General features: G+C 36.2%; 2 long non-coding RNA genes across 2 annotated transcripts in view; both read right to left on the bottom strand.

Moving 5' to 3' along the window:
- Nucleotides 1–18,341, bottom strand: part of LOC137841330 (uncharacterized) — a 42,708-nt gene extending 24,367 nt beyond the window's left edge. Inside the window, exons 1-2 of the long non-coding RNA XR_011088570.1 lie at nucleotides 17,738–18,341; nucleotides 9,978–10,066 (exon numbers count right to left, since the gene is read on the bottom strand). This is a non-coding gene — a long non-coding RNA (uncharacterized lncRNA). The remainder of the gene's footprint in view (nucleotides 1–9,977; nucleotides 10,067–17,737) is intronic.
- Nucleotides 971–3,351, bottom strand: LOC137841143 (uncharacterized). Its single transcript, XR_011088471.1, has 3 exons — nucleotides 3,324–3,351; nucleotides 2,026–2,143; nucleotides 971–1,419 (listed from the first exon to the last, which is right to left on the bottom strand). It is a non-coding gene; the product is annotated as an uncharacterized lncRNA (long non-coding RNA).
- Nucleotides 18,342–18,677: the final 336 nt, after the last annotated feature.

Here is an 18,677-nt window from a genome sequence, read left to right as displayed (position 1 = left end):
TGCTCTTTCTGCATGATTATTTTTTTTTCCTGAAGCATTTTAAGGAAGTTTTTGATCAGTTACTTCTGTTGGGTATACAAGCATTAAATAAAACCCTTCAATAAAATACCATAAACCTGTTTTCTCAGTCAGGACGATAATGGAAATAGATTTCTTTTGTTATTGAGTTAACTGGAGAAATATATTTCCAAAGAAAGGATGAAAAAAAAAGGATGAAAAATTTGGAAAAACTGTAGTTATTAAATGAGGTATGAAGGAGATGAAAGGTGTGGTGGTTTTACCGTACTGGGCAGCTAAACCCCACAACCGCTCTCTCACTCCCCCTCCTTTAGATGAGGAGGGGGAGAAGTAAAGCAAAGAACAACTCACGGGTTGAGATAAGGATAATTTAATTAAAGGGAAAATAATTATAATAATAAAATAAAGACTACCGAACTAACAATTTAACTAAGGGGAAATAAAAAGGGAAAGGGGAAAGGGAGGGGAAAAAAGGAAAATAAAAAGAAGGGAGGAAAACAAACAAACAAAATAAATGAAGGCTATATGGAAGTGCAGAGGAAAGAAATTACTCTCTACTTCCCACAAATGAGCGATGATTGACCACGTCCTTGAAGCAAGGCCTCAACGCACGCAGCCGGTGTTCGAGAGGAGGACCGACGTCTTCCAAACGAGAGCCCACCCCTCCTCTCTTCTTCCTGTTTTCCCCTTTTATTGCTGAGTGTGACATCACATGGTATGGAATATCCCTTTGATTGGTTTAGGCCAGCTGCCCTAGTGATGTTTCTCTCCTCAACTTTTGCCCACCCCCTAGGAGGGTTAGAGAAAGGCCTAATACTGTGCCACTGCTGCTCAGCAGCAGACACAACACTGGTGTGATAACACTGCTGTTCCAGCTACAAGTACAGCGTACAGCACTGTATGGGCTGCTGCTGGGAAAGTTAACATTCCAGCCAGACCCAATACAAAAGGGTATGAGGAACCCTACTGTACCATTGCTAGAGAGCTCCTGAAAGGTCTGTTGCAGTACAGTATATGTATTTTACCTTGAGTGATATAAGAAACAGTTGGTAGAACTGATGCAATATTGTCTTCTGGCGAGAACTGATGCATCAACTTGCAGTTCCGGAGCAGGAGAAGATAAAACACCCAGAATGCGTAAGTGGTTTTATGATGTTGAAACAGGCTGTAAGGAAGCATCTTTAAAGATTTCTTTAAAGTTGTATCTCTTAGATTCTTAAAATAATTTACTAACTGCCTTTACCCTCTGTACTTTTCTTAGGAATCTTAAACAATAGAAGCTTGAAATACAGTTTAAAAGAGGCAATTTCTTACTTCTTTTGCTACTTCAGGCAAAAATGAAGCTGCTTGGATTATTTCCAGTCTGGCTCTCAATACATATGAAGGAAGAAACAACAGTGTCTGCAATTTAATAAAAGTGATTATCTGTAATGAAAAGCTGTGACCCTTCTGTAATTCATCTAAATGAGATCTACACAATAAAAAGGAAAATGCTTCCTTCTTAGCTTTGACATCCTGGCTAAGAGCATGATTGTTCTAAGTGAGATGCTGAGATAAACTCAAAAGATATGGGCTGAGGATTCTGAGTACAAGGGTGCAACTTGAATTATGACCTCACTGCTACATAAAACTCAATATACTTTCCGTATGGAAACGTCTGTGAGGAAAGCTTGCATATAATGTGTCTACCAGTAGAAAAAGACAAAAAAAAGAAAAACCAAAAAGCACACACAATCTTGGGAGTTGGACACATAAATCATGTGGGCATTTAAGATGCTGGAAGTGTTTTTTCATTCCCACAGAAGTATACAGTATTATAACAACCACCACAACAATGCAGACTGGATCAAATTTCCAGTTTCTGTGAACCAAAAAAGTTTCCAATATGGGTCCAAAGAAATCATTAAATCATTTTTAAATAATTCTGAAACTCTAACAGTAACCTTCCATGTATAGAGTAAATGAAAAACATGAAAATAACCATGACTAAAGAGTGAACTAACATACCCGTTTTTTTTCATGCATATTATTCTTGCTTACTCCATGTGTTATTCTAGACTTGACTCACACATTTCTGATCGAATCCAATGATTTTGTTTTTTAATTTAGTTATTGTGTCATGACTCTGGAAAGAAGATTTTTAGTTATTTTAAAATAATTTTCACCTTTGTATGAAAATAATCTTCCTAGAAAATGACGCTATTATAATTGGTTCAGAACTATCCTATCAAAGTTAGAACTTTTTTCCTAGAATATTTAATGCTAAATATTTTAAAATCTTTGTAGCAATTTCTGCAGAAATACATTACACCTTGCTTTAGTAGTACAGATCACTTCTCTCAAACTATCTGTGTTTTCAACACCCTAACTCTCGTCACAGTAAGAGAGCTCATTAACTAATGGTGAAAAAGAATCTTTTCTAACTTGATTCACCAGCTCCTGAAGTACTGCTAGACAAGTAGGATCCCACCTTTTTTTTTTTTTTTTTTCCTGGCAGAATTAAGCCTCCCCTTTATGCCTATATCGTCATTTTGTGTTTTGCTCAATGTCTCAATGGAGAGAGTGAGTATTGCATATTATATTTTCTGTTTGGACCAGTATAAAGATTCATTACTTTTAAAATCTAACACCGACTGCTTTCACCTCCAACATATTTGTAACTTTATATTAAATTCACACAACCATAGCAATGAAAATTAAAGGGAAGATGTATTTTTCTACGCTGGTACAGCTACTTAGCCTGTCACTAAGTTACATGAAAGAAACTTTTAAGCAGCTGGCTCAAGTGCTGCACATGTCAATATTTAAAGTGAAAAACAATGAAATGAAAAGAAGAGTTATGAGTTCTTGCTGAACCCAGGAGCCAGAATGATTTGATTTATATCCTATTTCCTTTAGTAGACAATGGATACTCATGTGCTTAAGAAGTGAACTGAATTATCTAAAATACAAATGGAAATAAACAGTATCCTTCACAAGCCTGGAGCCATATCTATTATTTTCACAGATAGTTTCAATAAGTGACAACCCTCATCTCTTGGTCACTGATTCACAAATCACATAATGCATCAGCTTAGTGCTAGCTTTTAAAAACATGGCTGTTTTCCAAGAATCAGTGTACTGCTAGATACACGAGTGATATAAAAGTATTTAATAAAACATCACCTACACATAAATTACCTTCATCAATATTTGTACATCAATGAAACTATAGAAAGTGAGAAGAAAATTATACTTGACATATAACCAACTACAAATGTAACACTGAGGAATTAAGTGAAAAGTGTAGGCAAAGTTGTACTCACACAATACTGATGAATGTCTCTGAGGAAAGTGGAAAGGGAAGAAAGAAATTCCTTCAGTAGGAAGACCCTAGAAGCAACCAACTCTAAAGCTCTTCTTTGTCATCCTTCTTATCAGCTGAGCTGTGCCCCTCAACTAGTTAGCTCCCAACATTGCCAGCAAAACACAGCGTGCAAAAATAGATCATTTCTATCCAGTTATTTCAAAGTATTATAGGGTATTGAGGATCATAGTAAGAAACCAGAGTGTTTTCCCAATAATTGGCAGGCTAAAGGTTGACTCCATATTCTAAACACTTATAACATTTCAATCATTGGCAAAATCCAGGATAGTATAAAATTTTGAATCAAGGGTGATACTGTGAGGATCTCAAGTGCGACTTGTTCTTTGCATGAGTTCTCTTTGTGCACACTCAATTGTAAAGCAAAACAGTTACTTTTTCTGGTTTTGGTGGTGTTTTTTTTTATTTGTTTGGTTTTGTTTGTTTGTTTGTTTTTCCTTTTGATTACATCTCATGCCACCCCCCACACCACCTGAATGATGAAAAGAATATCACACAGAAAATGCAGAAATCCAGCTTGTTCTACTGAGTCATGACAAAGCAAATTTGCTAAATGGATAAAAACGGCATCCACACAATAATATTATTTATAATAATGAAGGTGGTAAATAAATGAGAAGCGCAATTTGCTGGTTTCCTCTGTGTGCAATATACGAAGCCATAACTGTTTTGCTAAACTAACTGTGTCCTCCTAGAAAGATTTCCAATATCAATTACAGTGCTGATTGCATTTCTACTAAATAGATTTCCCTGTCATGTTTCCTTGATTATATGTAAATATTTTCTAAATTAGACATGTTTCAAGCTCCATTTAAAGTGTAATACAACTGGATAGACTCAAAATTATGCAAGGTAGAGCAAGATTACGTGGACTATCAGAGTAAAATTTATGTCTTTCAGTTTGAAATGAAAGGAAAAAAATAATTGGAGATGTCATTTAACAATACCCTAGTAAGATATTTAGTTTTATGCTATGGAAAGTATGCCAGGCTATTAAAAAAGCACAAAAAAAGTTAAAATTCTGAGTTGTTTTTTTCTGAGGTTTTAGGGACTTAGATATTGTTCCACCAACAAATTTGGAATATAAAAGTCTGATGTTGAACAAAATCTCTTTCCACTAGGTTGATAAATCAAGCCATTCAGGTGTTGAGAACTTCATATGTAAAATAAGGACCTGTGTAGGAATGAGGTTTTTCATTACTGACTTTAAAATTCATTAAATAAATAAATAAATAAATAAAAGGAAGAGCTCTTACCTTTAAAGCTTAATACATTTTATCGTGTTAGAATTCTACTACAGTCATCTTTAAGTACTATAACGCTCCAGGGAAATGGTAGGATGGTATAGAGTACTGGATCAACTTTAGCAGCTCAAAACTGAGACGATTTGAAGAAATTAAGAAGTGTTTGGTTAATGTAAGATTGTTCTCCTCCCATTTCTGTGAAAAAGTTCTTTATATTTTATATTTATATAGATATATAGACACACACACACACCCCTCAGATGTTATTGGTAGGTCACATTTTCTCTTGATGTTACTCAAGATTGTCTGCTATTGTGAGAACTTCTCAGAATATTATTGCTTTCTCAAAATAAGAGTTAGGAAAGCTTAAATTCATTTACACATACAGACTATTTTCTCCTCAAGGGTTTGGAAGGTAAGAATGCACTAAGTTTAAGTGAACTTTTATACCTTCTTAAAAAACTTATACCTTATGCCCTGGAAAAATATAAAGCAGAGTTTTAACACATGTAGACTCAAAGCCAGGCATTTTAATGTGCTGAGTAAGTAAAAGACATATCAGGCTTGGGGGAAACTCTTGATGTTAATGAACAAAAATCCAAAATAAAGTTCACCTTCACAGAATAACATAAAAATGCTAAAGATCATTTATGAATACTAATATCCCTCTCAGTGATGACTGACAGTTTTAGAAATTCTTCTTAGATATGGTAAGACTGCAACAAAAGGAAATAAGCATTTGCTTGTCACCCTGACCATGTTTTCTGGCTTAAATTTGCATTCTATTGTGTTTGTTTTTTGTTTTTTTTTTTTGTTTTGTTTTGTTTTGTAATCAAATAGGAAATGATTTTTCAGATAAGCTTCAATAATACTATGTAAACTTAAAAAAAAAAATTACATATTGCTCAGAATGCCCAAATTTTCTTGAAACAATCTGAAATATGATGGACAGAGCTAAGGAGATTATTCGAGGTTTTTGTTTGTTTTTGATTTTTTTTTTTTTATTTTACTCATTTTTAAAATGGGACAGTAAAAAAAAACATGAAGATATCAATGAGCCTGTACACATACACATTGAAATATTGCTGTCTTGTTTAATCCTAAACTGACAGAAGACTGAACGCAATCCTGTAACACTCATTCTTCAGCTGTCCAGCTTCCTGACAGAACTACCAAAAGTCAACGAATGCAATCCTTCCATTGACTCAGAGGTTTAGGATCAGGAAATAACAGCACCAGGAGGAGCACATAAGATCTGCTTAGTCCAAACACTGAGCTTTTTCAGGGCACTAGAGGCTAACAAGGGCACGGCTGCTTGCAATAAGAGGGAACAGAAGTCAGATTAAACTGTTTGCTTCAGAAAGAAGCAAACAAAAAGGCAAACCAACCACACACGTGTCCTCAAATAGGACAGTTACGTCAGATGCAGAAGAGAGATGTTCCAGTAGAGGATGCACAGCTCCAAACAAATCAGAAGAGGGTGGAGATCACCGTGACTCTCCAGGAATGCTATTGGCACCAAACTGATGGGTTTTTCCTTCCCACTTTCCCTGTCTGGTGCTGTATACTCACCTCACACATTCTGCCTGAGATACTTTCCACATGGGCAACACACCATAGCTGAATATAATTCCTGCAGGTAATTAGGTAACCTTGTTTTTTACCTAAAGTTCCAGTGTGTCAGGTCTGTTATTTCCAGAAGCACCACCTGACAACTATTGGGTGCACTTAAAAAAAAAGACTCACTGAATTAGAATTTAGAGTGATAAAATGCCTTTTCAGAGAGTTTGCTGAATCGTAAATGGCTTTTTTCCACAGACATCTTTGTAATAAAAACTTTCATACCCTAACAAAGGATGCCAGGTGCACCTAAATATTGTGCAGTTTGAGCATAATTAAGCCCCCTGTTGCTACCCTACTGTTCCTTGCCTTCAGCAGCTGCTTGTTTGCTTTCTGTAATAGAACCACACATGCTGATGGCTCCAGGAGCAAAGAGCTCTTTGACAACACAACATCTTATGACTGTAGATCTCATCACACGCTTTATATTTGAAAAACGCGGAAATATTAAATTCTGAGGGAAAACTCAGGCAGAACAGCACTCCATGAAAATGAGGATGATCAGAAAATGCTGGCACAGACAGATAATCCCAGACATTGATCAATACTCAAGCACTAGCATTATTAAACATTTTCAGTTCTACAGGAAGGATAGGAAACAACAAAATTTTTCTATTCCAAACCATAAATTTTGAGCTGTCCCTGTGATAAAAATACATCTCTTCTCTATTTAGAAATCAATATAGAAACCTTTTTAGAAAGTCAAAATATTATAAGGTTGTATAAAAATCAATCTCATGCTTCTCATTTGATGTTCCAGTTTCATCACCATCTTTATTACTGAGAGTTACATTTTCAGAAACTTCCCAGACTTCTTAAAATTACTAGTATTAGAACTTCTCAGTTTCTCTAGCAAATCTAGACAAGCAGTCTAGATCACAGGGACAAGGTATATCACTAAAGATGAAGCCATATTAGCTCCTCTCTGCATTTTCTTTTAGCCCTTCACATTGTGGAAAGCTATTGGAACTACTGAATTTTTTGTTTTGTGTGGTTTTTGTTTGTTTGTTTTTCCAGACTTCAAGATTTTACCAGATAATTGTTCCTGAAATTCAAAATATAGACAAATCCATCATTCTTTAAAACCCATTGTCTAATATCTAGCTGAACTTGCATCTTTGCCTTTCACTGGCAATAAACAACATCTAATCAGTATTTGCAGGTATGACAGGGAAAGATACACTACCATTAGCTATTCCAGTTCCCCTCGATTAAATTTATTTTGGAGCTCCACTTCCCATATATCACTTCCCAGTTAATAAACTGCAAGGTGTTGTCAAACCACATGTCAATGAATGTTCCCCCCTTGAAAATTCCCTAACAGTCTTATACATTCCAAATTAAAGGGATTCCGTGATCTTATTGTACCTCAATTTCTCATTACTAAATGAGAGCAATTTTGGCTTTCTATCTCATCCTCAGATGTCATGAAATTTCCACAAGGATTTCACTGGGAAATATTAATGTTTTGCAAAATCTAGCAATGTACTATATAAAGAAGTCGGAAGTGATACAACAAAGTATTTTAGGAAGATAAGCTTTCTGTCTTGGTGGACCTTTCAAATAAATTCTGTATTTGAATTATACACCTGACCATCTACTGGGAAATAAAGGACTTCAAGCCTCAAAGTCAGGGTGTACTAAAAGTAACAGCAACAAAAAAAGTTCCTGAAAGAGCATGACACGGCTACAATGCCATCAGGCGGTGACAGAGTATATGAAATTTTGACCATGTTGTTGAGTATATCTGCATAAGCTAATAATATGCTAGTGACAGGTAATTGTATCTTTGTAATCTTCCAGTATTAAGTGTGACATTCTCTTTTGGATACAAAGAACTGAGAGGAGGTAGGGCAGGAGGGGGAACAGAAAATATTTTTTCTACCTTTACTACCCAACAATTTCATTCAACATTTTCATGAGATACTTTTTTCTTAGAAACAAAACAGTATTAGTTGTCAAAGGCAGGAAATACACTTTTCTCAACTTTGTCAGGCAGTAGAACAAGAAGCAGCCCTGACTAGCCAAAAATAAATAAGAGCTTGATTATTTTAACCATAGAAAGACAAGGTTTCGTTACCATTCTAAAAGGTACTTTTACTTTCTACATTCATGCTCCCAAATGGATCTGTTGCTAATCAATCAAGTACTGGCACAGATGGTAAAGGACAGTAAAATAAGGGCATGCAAATTTTGACTGTGATCCATAATAAGTTTACCAGTCTTATTTACTGAAAAGGTAATGAGGGAGTTAAGGAACTTGGAGAAACATTTACTGCAGAACTCTGGTAGCATTCATGATCTAAAAAGGTGTGCAGCAAGAAAGCTGGGCTACTTAGGTAACAATGATAATGGCACAGAGACAGATGTAATGTATGAAATGCTATGATGAAATACTCACATAGACATAACCTAAATGCTAAAAAACAAGATAAATGTATCTGCCAAAGGCAGCAAGCCACATCTTTCCCAAATCCAAGCATGCAAGATCATATATTGCCTAACCATAAATTGATCACCAAACCCAACTCTAGTCTTTTTATAAATTGGAAGACTCATCATCACAAAATAACTTGACAATACCAAACCTTGCTAATACAAAACCTCTTCATAAAATCACATCTTTTTTTTTTTTTTTTCTGGAAAACGGAATGATCCAGTGCTCACCTGAAAACTTTATGCTTTGTTTGTCAACAGTTAGTCTTGACTGCAGTCCTCACATTAGTCTCAACAAGAAAGAAAAGAACCAACTGTGTAATAAAAGCCAATTAATGGCACTGGTCCCTAATAACTTCAGTCTTACCTTACTAACCAACACTGTAGCTTCTTACTACCAGTCACAGTGTTTAAGTTATTTGACTTGCTTAACACTGTTTTCCTGACCTTGGTTTTAGCTTGAAGAAGGAAACCCATAAGTGTAAATAAGCTACACAATATAGTCTTGTTAGTATTGGTTCTCCCCTTCTCTCAGTTGGATCTACAGCTTCCATGCATCTTGGGCACCCAAGGCTGGGTATTTTGGGGAAGATAGACAGCATGACTTCATATCATTTCTCTCTATTCCCACCACTTAGATATGCCAGTGGAAGTGTAGAGGCCTTCTGGCCATCCAAGGCTCTCTAGAATGAATGTGAGGCCTGGACCACCAACTTTATGCCCCTCTTCATCCTTTGCTATCCAAGAGATTACCGTTACTGTTTTTTTTACTTGTTTGTACTATGCAAATTTATTTGATGTTACGGAATTTTCATTATCCTTCATAACTTCTTGTTGGCATCTCTAAGACAGATAGTATTTGTCACTGCATTTCTGTCACTTTCTGGATTTCTTTCTTTTAAGACCTTTAAGAGACACAGTGCCTTCATATTTGTCAAATTTAAAGGTTCAAAATCTTCATGTAGTATTAACATTAGGTCAGCAAGACAAGAAGTAATTATGTTAGGAGTAATATGTCTCTCATGACTAAATAGTGAAAGAAAAAGAAATAAAACTGACAAGAAGTGATAGCACAGAATATCTGTGTATAAACAAACAGATGGCTTCTGAACAGGAGTATATTATAACTCTCCACAAATAAGTATTAGGATATTTATTAGCCAAGGAAATCATGGAGATTTCAAAAATAGAAAGTGGTATGTCATCGTTCTGAACAGAAGAGCTTTCTTGAGTGAAAAAAAGCAGACATGTTTTAATGCATAGAGGGATGTAGCAGAATTTATGTTGTTACTCACCGAATAATGTAGCTGATGTATCTTTTTTGTAGTTTATACATCTGTTTCCTGGTAGACATCTGGACTCACATCTTGAAGCAGACAGCTAACTGACAAAAGAGATGTACTGTTGTTTCTTTATTGCAGATATTCTCATGAAAGTGACACTGAGCTGGAAGAAGCACATGTTTTTACATACTAAAGTGTTACCTAGGACCTCTCGCTTCTTCAGTTATAGTTTATCATTGCTTTATTACAGCACTTAGCTAACAAGGAGGCCAATGAGTGAAAGAATAGAAGTCTAACAAACAAAGGAAAGCTCCTTTGATTGTCCCCTTTGGTCTTTCATATCCAACAATTCCTCTCTGTCTTCTGAACTGTACAGCAGAGTAAAGAAGCAAAGCAAAGAAATGCACTCGTTAGGAATACCTCCTAGAAAACATATCACATGCTCAAAGCACCAGGATATCCTATGTACCTTATGATCCCACATGCATCAAATCTAACACATCACCTAGTTTGCAGCTTCCACCCAGCTCTGCCTTCCACCCAAGCATGCAGCTGGAACTGCAGTATTAACCCACACTAAACAACATGATGAACGTGGCATTATTGGGGTGAGAAAGAGACCCTTAGACAGAGCTACTGCTCCTGCAATGCAGATACAGACAGAGTCTGAGAAAAGTTGCAAATATCAGCCAAAGGAAGTCCAGGGCAGGAAACTCCAGCATAAGGGAGATCTCTGAAACAGATTTCCTATAAGGCCCTGTCAAGCAAGCCAGGATGGATGAAGTAAGGGCTCACAATCTGAATATGAAAAAAAAAAAAAAAGAAAAAAAAGCTACTAAATTATTCTGATTTTTTTTTTTTTTTTAAAAAAAAAAAGTTTCCAATTTTTCTTTTAATAGGGCCAATGAAGATGGCTAAACTTGCAAGATAAGCCAAACAAGAAATGCAAAAAAGCATCACTTTAGCTCAAAATGGTCTTTTTTCCCCCCTTGAAAAAATAAATAAATAAATAAAGGTTTTGGTCTGGAGGAAAAAAACAAAAAAAAAAAAAAAGAAAAAGAAAAAAAACATTTGGCAAACCTCTAATCTTGACATACCAATTCAGAAACCTTCACTCTGTCTTCAGTAGTTCTCTGACTCAACGGCTTCTTAAGCAGAAAGTCTCTGGACAGATCACAAAGTCTTAGAGCCAAATTCTTTGATGTTAAGGGAACTAGCATAGCTTAATTGAAGTCACTGACATGTATTAGTTCAGACCACCTGAGAATCTGGCCTCTAACATTGTTTTGCATCACCTTCATGTTTTAAAACCTCTACTGATTTTAATTAATTTGTCCCCTCTAGGCGCACTGGCTCAAAGCTCTTTAAATAAGGAGTAGGAACAGAGACTCACAGAGGAGGCAGATTTTTTTCCTCCAAGCTCAAACAGCTTTAACAATTCTAGCTAAAGGGGAGTTCCAGGGCACTGAGTATTTTCAATACTGTTATGTGGTTGGTTTTATTATCAGGATTCTGTAGTGGATAATGTTCCATATGGGTATTCTGTTGCCTTATCTCAATCCTTCCTTGGATTGACCAAGTTTTCAGTTTCAAACACAACAGGGGAAGAAAAAAAGTGCCAATCTAGTACAAAATCCCCTGGGCAGAACTCTACCTGAAGTTACACAAAGAGAGAAAGGACCATACAAGCGCTATCTGTGGAACAGCAGTACTCAATCTTTATGACATATTATACAAGCTATATTGCACCAACGCTGACCTAGGTAATCTATATTGCAGCACTGACCCAGGCTCCCAGCCAGGTAACTTCTAACTCCTCTCCCATCCAGGCACAAAAACCTCTTAACTGAATACAGGGGGCATTTACTGCTGGGTTAATCTGGGTGATATGGGGATATAAATGAAAACCAGAGTACTGCTTTCCTTCTAGGGAGTAGCTTATAGGGGTTTTCTCAGTGCAATTACTTGTCACGTGCCTTCCTATAATTCAACGCATGTTCAAAGGCCAAACAAATTATCCTGTAATCCAGTGGGAAAGGATCAAAGATGATTCTTTCTGCCTTATTGCATTTGCTTCTGGAAGTCAGATGTATCTGTGCAGATAGCACAGAGCAAATGATCACACAATAATTCTGATACAGCTTTGAAGTAGGAATAATAACAACAAAGGTAAATTAACTGGGATGCTGATTTCTTTTTCAAGGAATATTATTTCAGGCAGCGAATAGTAGAGAGCCCTGTTTCCCACATGGATTGCCAGAACAACAGGAGAGTGCTCTGAAAACACTCACGTAATATTTCTTCTGTTCAAGTTTTAAACTGAACAGACTACATAGAAAAAGCTCCCTAATTCATCTGGAGTGCAGACCTTTTTCAAGGGTGATAAAATTTGGGGTTCTTTTGATGAAATGAACCTCTGAGGCATTGCTAATTATTGGAACAAGACTTGGGCAGACTGTGCCCCTATATGTTTTTGTTCCCAAGATGATTACAAAACAGTTGCTGACAGTCAGATATACACAATTATAAGTTTTTGAATACTACTTGGCACACTGTATCATTCCACAGGCATACAATAGAGACTCACATTTTTAAATTCATGTCATTTTCTAACTCCTTTGTTATCTATCTGGATGTTTTGCCAGAGAAATGGAAAATAGCAAGAACATTGGTAGTGCTGCTATGGTTCTGCCTCCCGGCTGGGATGCTGTTATGATAAATCTTATCCAAACAAGATGAACCAATTCTAAGCAGCTTAGATCTCTATCTTTCTAGCTGTTAAATTTCTTCCTATTCATAGATCAGGACTTGTGCAAATTCTGGAACATAAAAGGTTTAATGTTAAGGCAGGATAACCAAGTTAATTCTACAGGCATTCTCATATGTTTCACTTAGTGATAAAACAAGCTTTCTCTGTGCTTCTTTCCACTCCCATAATACACATTTTCTTTTCAGTCCAGTCAGTCTTCAAAAAAAAAAACAACAAAAAAACAGCCCTTCAAAAAAAAAAAAAAAAACAGCCCTGAGGGCACTGCAAGCATTGTAAAGGTGTGATATGATTTTTAATTGCAAGCAGCTTTTATTTAGAGTATTTTCTCCCATTTGGAAAGAGTACTGTAGAAAGAGAGACCTGTGGATCTCATCAATTATAGAACACTCCTATTTACAGGCAGCAGATTGCACTGCCTGGCTTTGCTTGGGGTACCAGGAAGAAATGGAAATCTAACACTTTTAAACTGGAGATTCACATCAATGAACAAAGGAACAATATAAGCAAGCACTGCTGAAGAAATGTAGACATAAGTATTCAGTCTTCTCACCTTTTAATTTGCTAAAAAGGTAATTAGCTAAGACAATTATGAGACAAAGACAATTTATTTTATGGATAATTGCATGCATTTCTAGTATGAGCAGATTTAGAGTGGTTCACAGAAGTATTAAAGCCATTCATCTCTCCAGCTTTTTTCATGTTTGAGGTTTCTTTTCCTACTCCGTAGTCTCAGCTTTGCCAGACAATATCCATTGGAAATTTGTACTCATACTTTCAGCACTGTAGCACAGCAGTTATGAAAGCCAGAGGAAATTATCTAAAACTACACATCATATTATACTGCATGAGATGTTTTTGTTCGCAGTAACACAGTTCAGTCCATACTGCATTAACTCTGTCATCTACTGCAATGGCACCTTTCCCTACCATTTAAAAGGAAAATGCTACATGAAACAAGAAACCTCCTTCAGGGTTCACACTGTTAGAAAAAAAAAATAAATAAAAATCCATGGAGCAAAATATATTGTTCTTTGAACTTAACCAGACTAATAATGAATATAGATAAAATAATATTACGATGCAGAGTAAAATCTCTACAACGTTGCACGAAGTACTTAATTATATTGTTTAGATGTAATACCATAGCTTAAGACTGCATGCTTTATCTCACTAGTAGAAGTGCCACAACAAGAAATCTTTGATATTTACATTCTGAGCTTATATCAGCAGGAATCCTTGCTCGTTTAAGAAATGTTTTAAACTCATTGCACATTGTATTGTCAAAATGAGTCACTTCAGTAGGTGAACAGATATCAAAATAAAACCAATGAGATTATCTCATCATTTAGTTTAAAGAGTTAGGCTCTTAGAACTATCTCCCTCCATCAGGGACATCTGCCTTCACAGCAGTAACCATCCAGAAGAACAGAAGTGATGACAACCCTATTTAACCTCCACCTGAAGTGGTGCCTATGTAAACATTTGAAACTGGTTTAACATGTTCAAACTTAAGTGTATGCTCTTCCCCTTCAGAGGCCCTACCACATTGTCTGCTGATCCCTTTGATAGGAGTGATGTTGGAACAGTGTTACTGTCTTCTGCACAATCACTCTTACAGCTAGGATGAACGAGCGTTCCCAGCACATTTTTAATAGGTTTGACATGTCGACTTATTCCATAGACCTGTAGCTTATTTTAAGGACAATCCTAGGACTGGTCATGGAAAAAGCCACATTTTCACTACCATATGTAAGATATCAGAAAACCTCTTAAGTGTTTCCTGCAGCTTCAAGCAATACCGGCACCATGTCAATCAAGCTCAAGGTCTACATTTTTCCCCACCATGTTTGCTCTTGGCTTTCAATCCTCAGGCATCTAACATTTATTTAGTCTGATGCTACTAACAACTAGTTTTCTAGACAGTGTTTTCAGATATTAACTAGGGAAATATGCTTGCTGTCTGCTGTAGCCTATTATCTGCTTTAATCATGCATACCATAAGTGAAATATAATACAATGTGATATATCACTGGGATTCAACAGCAAGTACAATAAATCTTTAAGATTAGAAGCACAATCTTGACATTAGCAAATGCAGGACTAAAGTGTTTCTGCTTGCTCTAAACATCCATTAAAGAAGTATAAACTAATAAATGAATGACCCAAGGTGATAAAACAGGTAGATTCAGTACAAGATGCTAGCACTTAATTATGGAGTAAGACCACAGCAATGCTACAAGGAGTCATAAGTAAAGAAAACACACAAGGAGAAAAGGGAAAGAAAATTGGGATGATAAAACTGCCAAGGTAGGTTGGTAACTGATGTATTCAGGAGGTAGCTTGCAATGTGGTGCTATGATAATAAATAATACTATATTACGTTTATGCAGTGCCCTTCAGTGACAGGCAAAGTGCTTTACCAGGTGAATCACACACAGCAGCAGCAAAACACTGCCAGCACATCAATGCCTTTTCAACATTGATGTAAAAACGCCCCCAGTATAACTGATTTAAGTTCAAAACTATTAAAAAAATAGGCAAGCCATTATCATGGGAAATAAAAGAATCTGCTCTTGACAACTTCAAATTAGAATTAAAAAACATGCTGGGGAAGAAAAAAAAAAAAAAAAGGCTTGTAGAAGTCAGTGGCAGTAAAAGCCAAGATCAGAGGTGATCAAAGAAAGGACTGAATGGATGTTTATGCAGTTATGCATGTAATATTGTAATGAACTAATTTAATATAACAGCTTTCATGCTCCAGGTATTTCCTAAGGAATAAATGCAATAGCTTTAATCCATATAAAACACAAATGTAAGGGCTCAGAGTCAGGCAACGGCGTAGCAGAGTACAAAAGAAGGTGAATCCCCATCAAGTAACAAGCCCACTCTCATTAGCATTTAACTGTTATAAAACATGCCTTGGAGCAGGAGTTCAGGGCACCAGTTCAACTGAAGTGGTTTACTGATACCATCCACAGTTTTAGACTCTAGAATTCTTGATTTCACTTTTTTAAAGATTGTAGTAACAGAATATGTAATGGGTAACTTTAGTAGCATACTTAATGCTTATTTTTCTGTGAAGCATGGAGGTACAAGTGATATCAACAAAGCCCTTAATTTGCCAAACCTCAAACCATCTCCAATGACACATTACAACTTTCAATTACATAAAGTCAAGATCATTTTCAGCAATACCACCCATCTATTAACAGAACTATTCCAAGAGAACTTCGTAATAAGGTAGATGTGAGTCTCCAGGATATATCAAAGCCCTCAAATATAAACCAACTAATAGATGAAAAGTCAAATTGATTCTTTAAAGGGACAACCACCTACCATCTGTGATTCAATTAAAGCCACAAGCTATGTTGTGAGCAAGGGCTGTCTGAGCATCCAGTGGGCTGACTGAACAAGAAACGAAGAGGACTCTTGGAGTGCTTCAGGGCTCTGGCACTCAAGTCAGAACGAATGAAAGACTCATCCATCCTATTTAATGCACATCTATTTTATCTGATCATTTTTAATTAGTGCTGCAGTTTTCACTTTGTACTTTGACTAAAGAACTCTGATAAATGTAAATGGGGGTGAAAAGTGAATGACAAAGGTCACAAGAACAAAAATTTAATTTTATAAATCAAGTAATAAGAAAAAAATATATTAATTAATATCTTTTAAGTTCTTCTGATCTCACTACTGGTCCAACCAACCAAGGCAGGAAGGGAATTTAGGAAACTGAAATCTCTTAAGCAGTTTTCCTCTTATTCTTTTCTTTTTCAAAGCTGCTTATTTTAAATGAAGTAGCTGAGGGGACTGATGCTAAGGGTGTACACTTTCATTTTATGACTTTATTGTATTTTTTCCTAGATTTTTTGATTGCTTTTAAACATTTACCGAACAATTGTAATGAATAATTTTATTAGTCATTCATTGTTCCCTTGGACTGTACATTAGCCATATCATCTGACAGATCATCCAGCATCATACTGTTTCTGCCCTTGTACAGAAGGTACCAGAAGGTACAGGAGGAGTGAGAGGATAACAAATAGCTAGGAGTCATGTTTTGTTTTGTTGTTTTTTAAGCAATAACATTCACTGCTAAGATTATGAAGTTTTGGAGTTTTACAGTAGTTTGGATGAATAATACATATAGCAGGTATCAAATAGCAGGACTCTACAAATAACAACAGAATTAACTTAGTGTGCAACTTGTAGAAAGTAAACTTTTTTTTCTTTATGTTGTTCCGATAAGTGATAAAGTTAAAATTAAACCTTTGGCAGAGTGGTTAACACACAACCACTTTAGATTCCTCAGAAAGAGAAATTTCACTTCTTTTAGTACTATACTACACACAGCTTACAATTTCATGGTCTCCCTTACTTGAACCAGATCTATCTACAAAAAAGATGAGTTATGACTTTTTATTTTCCCAAGTTTCAGAGCACTGAAATGCAGACAGTCCAAGGGGAGTTGACTATAAAGATTCTAAGAGTAAATATCCAAACTAAGATGTCTTTGGCCAAGATCTCACTTCTAATTTCACCTCTAAGTAAATTCACTCCTCAGTACTATATTCAGAGATCTTTCACTACTTCAGTTCTAACTAGCTCATTTCTGGGGAGATGAGATCCAATAATATGAGAGGTAACTCCTAATCCTTAAGCATTGCCAAGATGACAAAGATACTCCTTTGTTGCTAGTGAAACAGAATTGCATTTTATGGGATGCTTCAAGCTTGTCTCATTTCCTTTGAATTTGAAAAGTGTAGAGATCGTCATTCTGCCAGTCTTATTATAATACCACATGAATATTATCACCCCACAATAACACACGGGGCTGAGCTATTGTATTTGCTCTATATGCAGTCACCTAGCTACTGCTTCCTCTGCCTTGGACATGCAAAAATACATGTGAAATTTGAAAATTTAAAGCAGTCTAACATAAAACATGCATACATATATATACAAAACCAGATATGTTCTGTTTGGAATTCATTCCACTCACCTGAGAAACAAAAGGAGACAGTCACTTCCACTTCCTTCCACAGTCAAGGGAGGAAGAGGTCCAGCGAGCAATTCAACCAAAGAGCAGATTTGATCTGTGTTTCCCAGTACAAATACCACACTACTAACAATACCGCAGTATACTTTTATATAATATTTATCCTCTCTTCACATAATTTCTTATGTATGCTCCATCACGTTCATGAAAAAAGACAGATAAAATAGGATGCAAAGTTTTGACTGCCATGTGGCTTTCAGGTGGATCTGCAGACCTGGCCTCTCAGCAGGAGGCTAACTCTGTGCTGTGGGTTGCCTTAACGTAAGCATGGTTTCTAACATTCCTTGGGAAATTAAATTTTTACTGAGATTTGATGCATACCACTATTCTCTTTGCCCAGGTGACACCCCAGATTTTAGCAGTAAGAAGGGATGTGGGAGGGATCTACTCAAACTGACAACGTTTCTTACACCCAGGCAGTTCTCCCTGGAAGTCAAAATAGATCTGCCCCCGATGGAGAGTCCCACCCCTTGATTTTTACTCTAACACATAAATAAATAAAAATATATGAAAGTGGAATTAATTTTAAATTCCTATCCACCTGAAAGTTGACGATACTCTGTGATTTTGCCGAAGGCACTAGGTGGCACTGTGCTCTGTCTTTTGCTCACCCTCAATTTGCTAAATTGGTGAAACCTGGGCAGTTTTTATGTTCTCTTCCCAAACACTGCATGAATGTTAGTGAAAGTTTCTTCAGCACCTATCATTATACTTTGCTGCCCATCTCTAATTTTCTTTTATTTGTCAAAATGGCCAGTGTTATTGAACTCAACAACATATTCAAACTTACATTTGCCTGCCTAAAAAGCACAGTTTTCCTCTAGTTGGCATTTAGAATGGACAAGAAAAAATATATAGTGTAATGCTGATTACTCAGCATTAC

The sequence above is a fragment of the Anas acuta genome, chromosome 17 (assembly GCF_963932015.1).
Source record: "Anas acuta chromosome 17, bAnaAcu1.1, whole genome shotgun sequence".
NCBI lineage: Eukaryota > Metazoa > Chordata > Aves > Anseriformes > Anatidae > Anas > Anas acuta.
The sequence above is the reverse complement of the archived record's forward strand: the minus strand, read 5'-3'. Positions and strand labels throughout refer to the sequence as shown.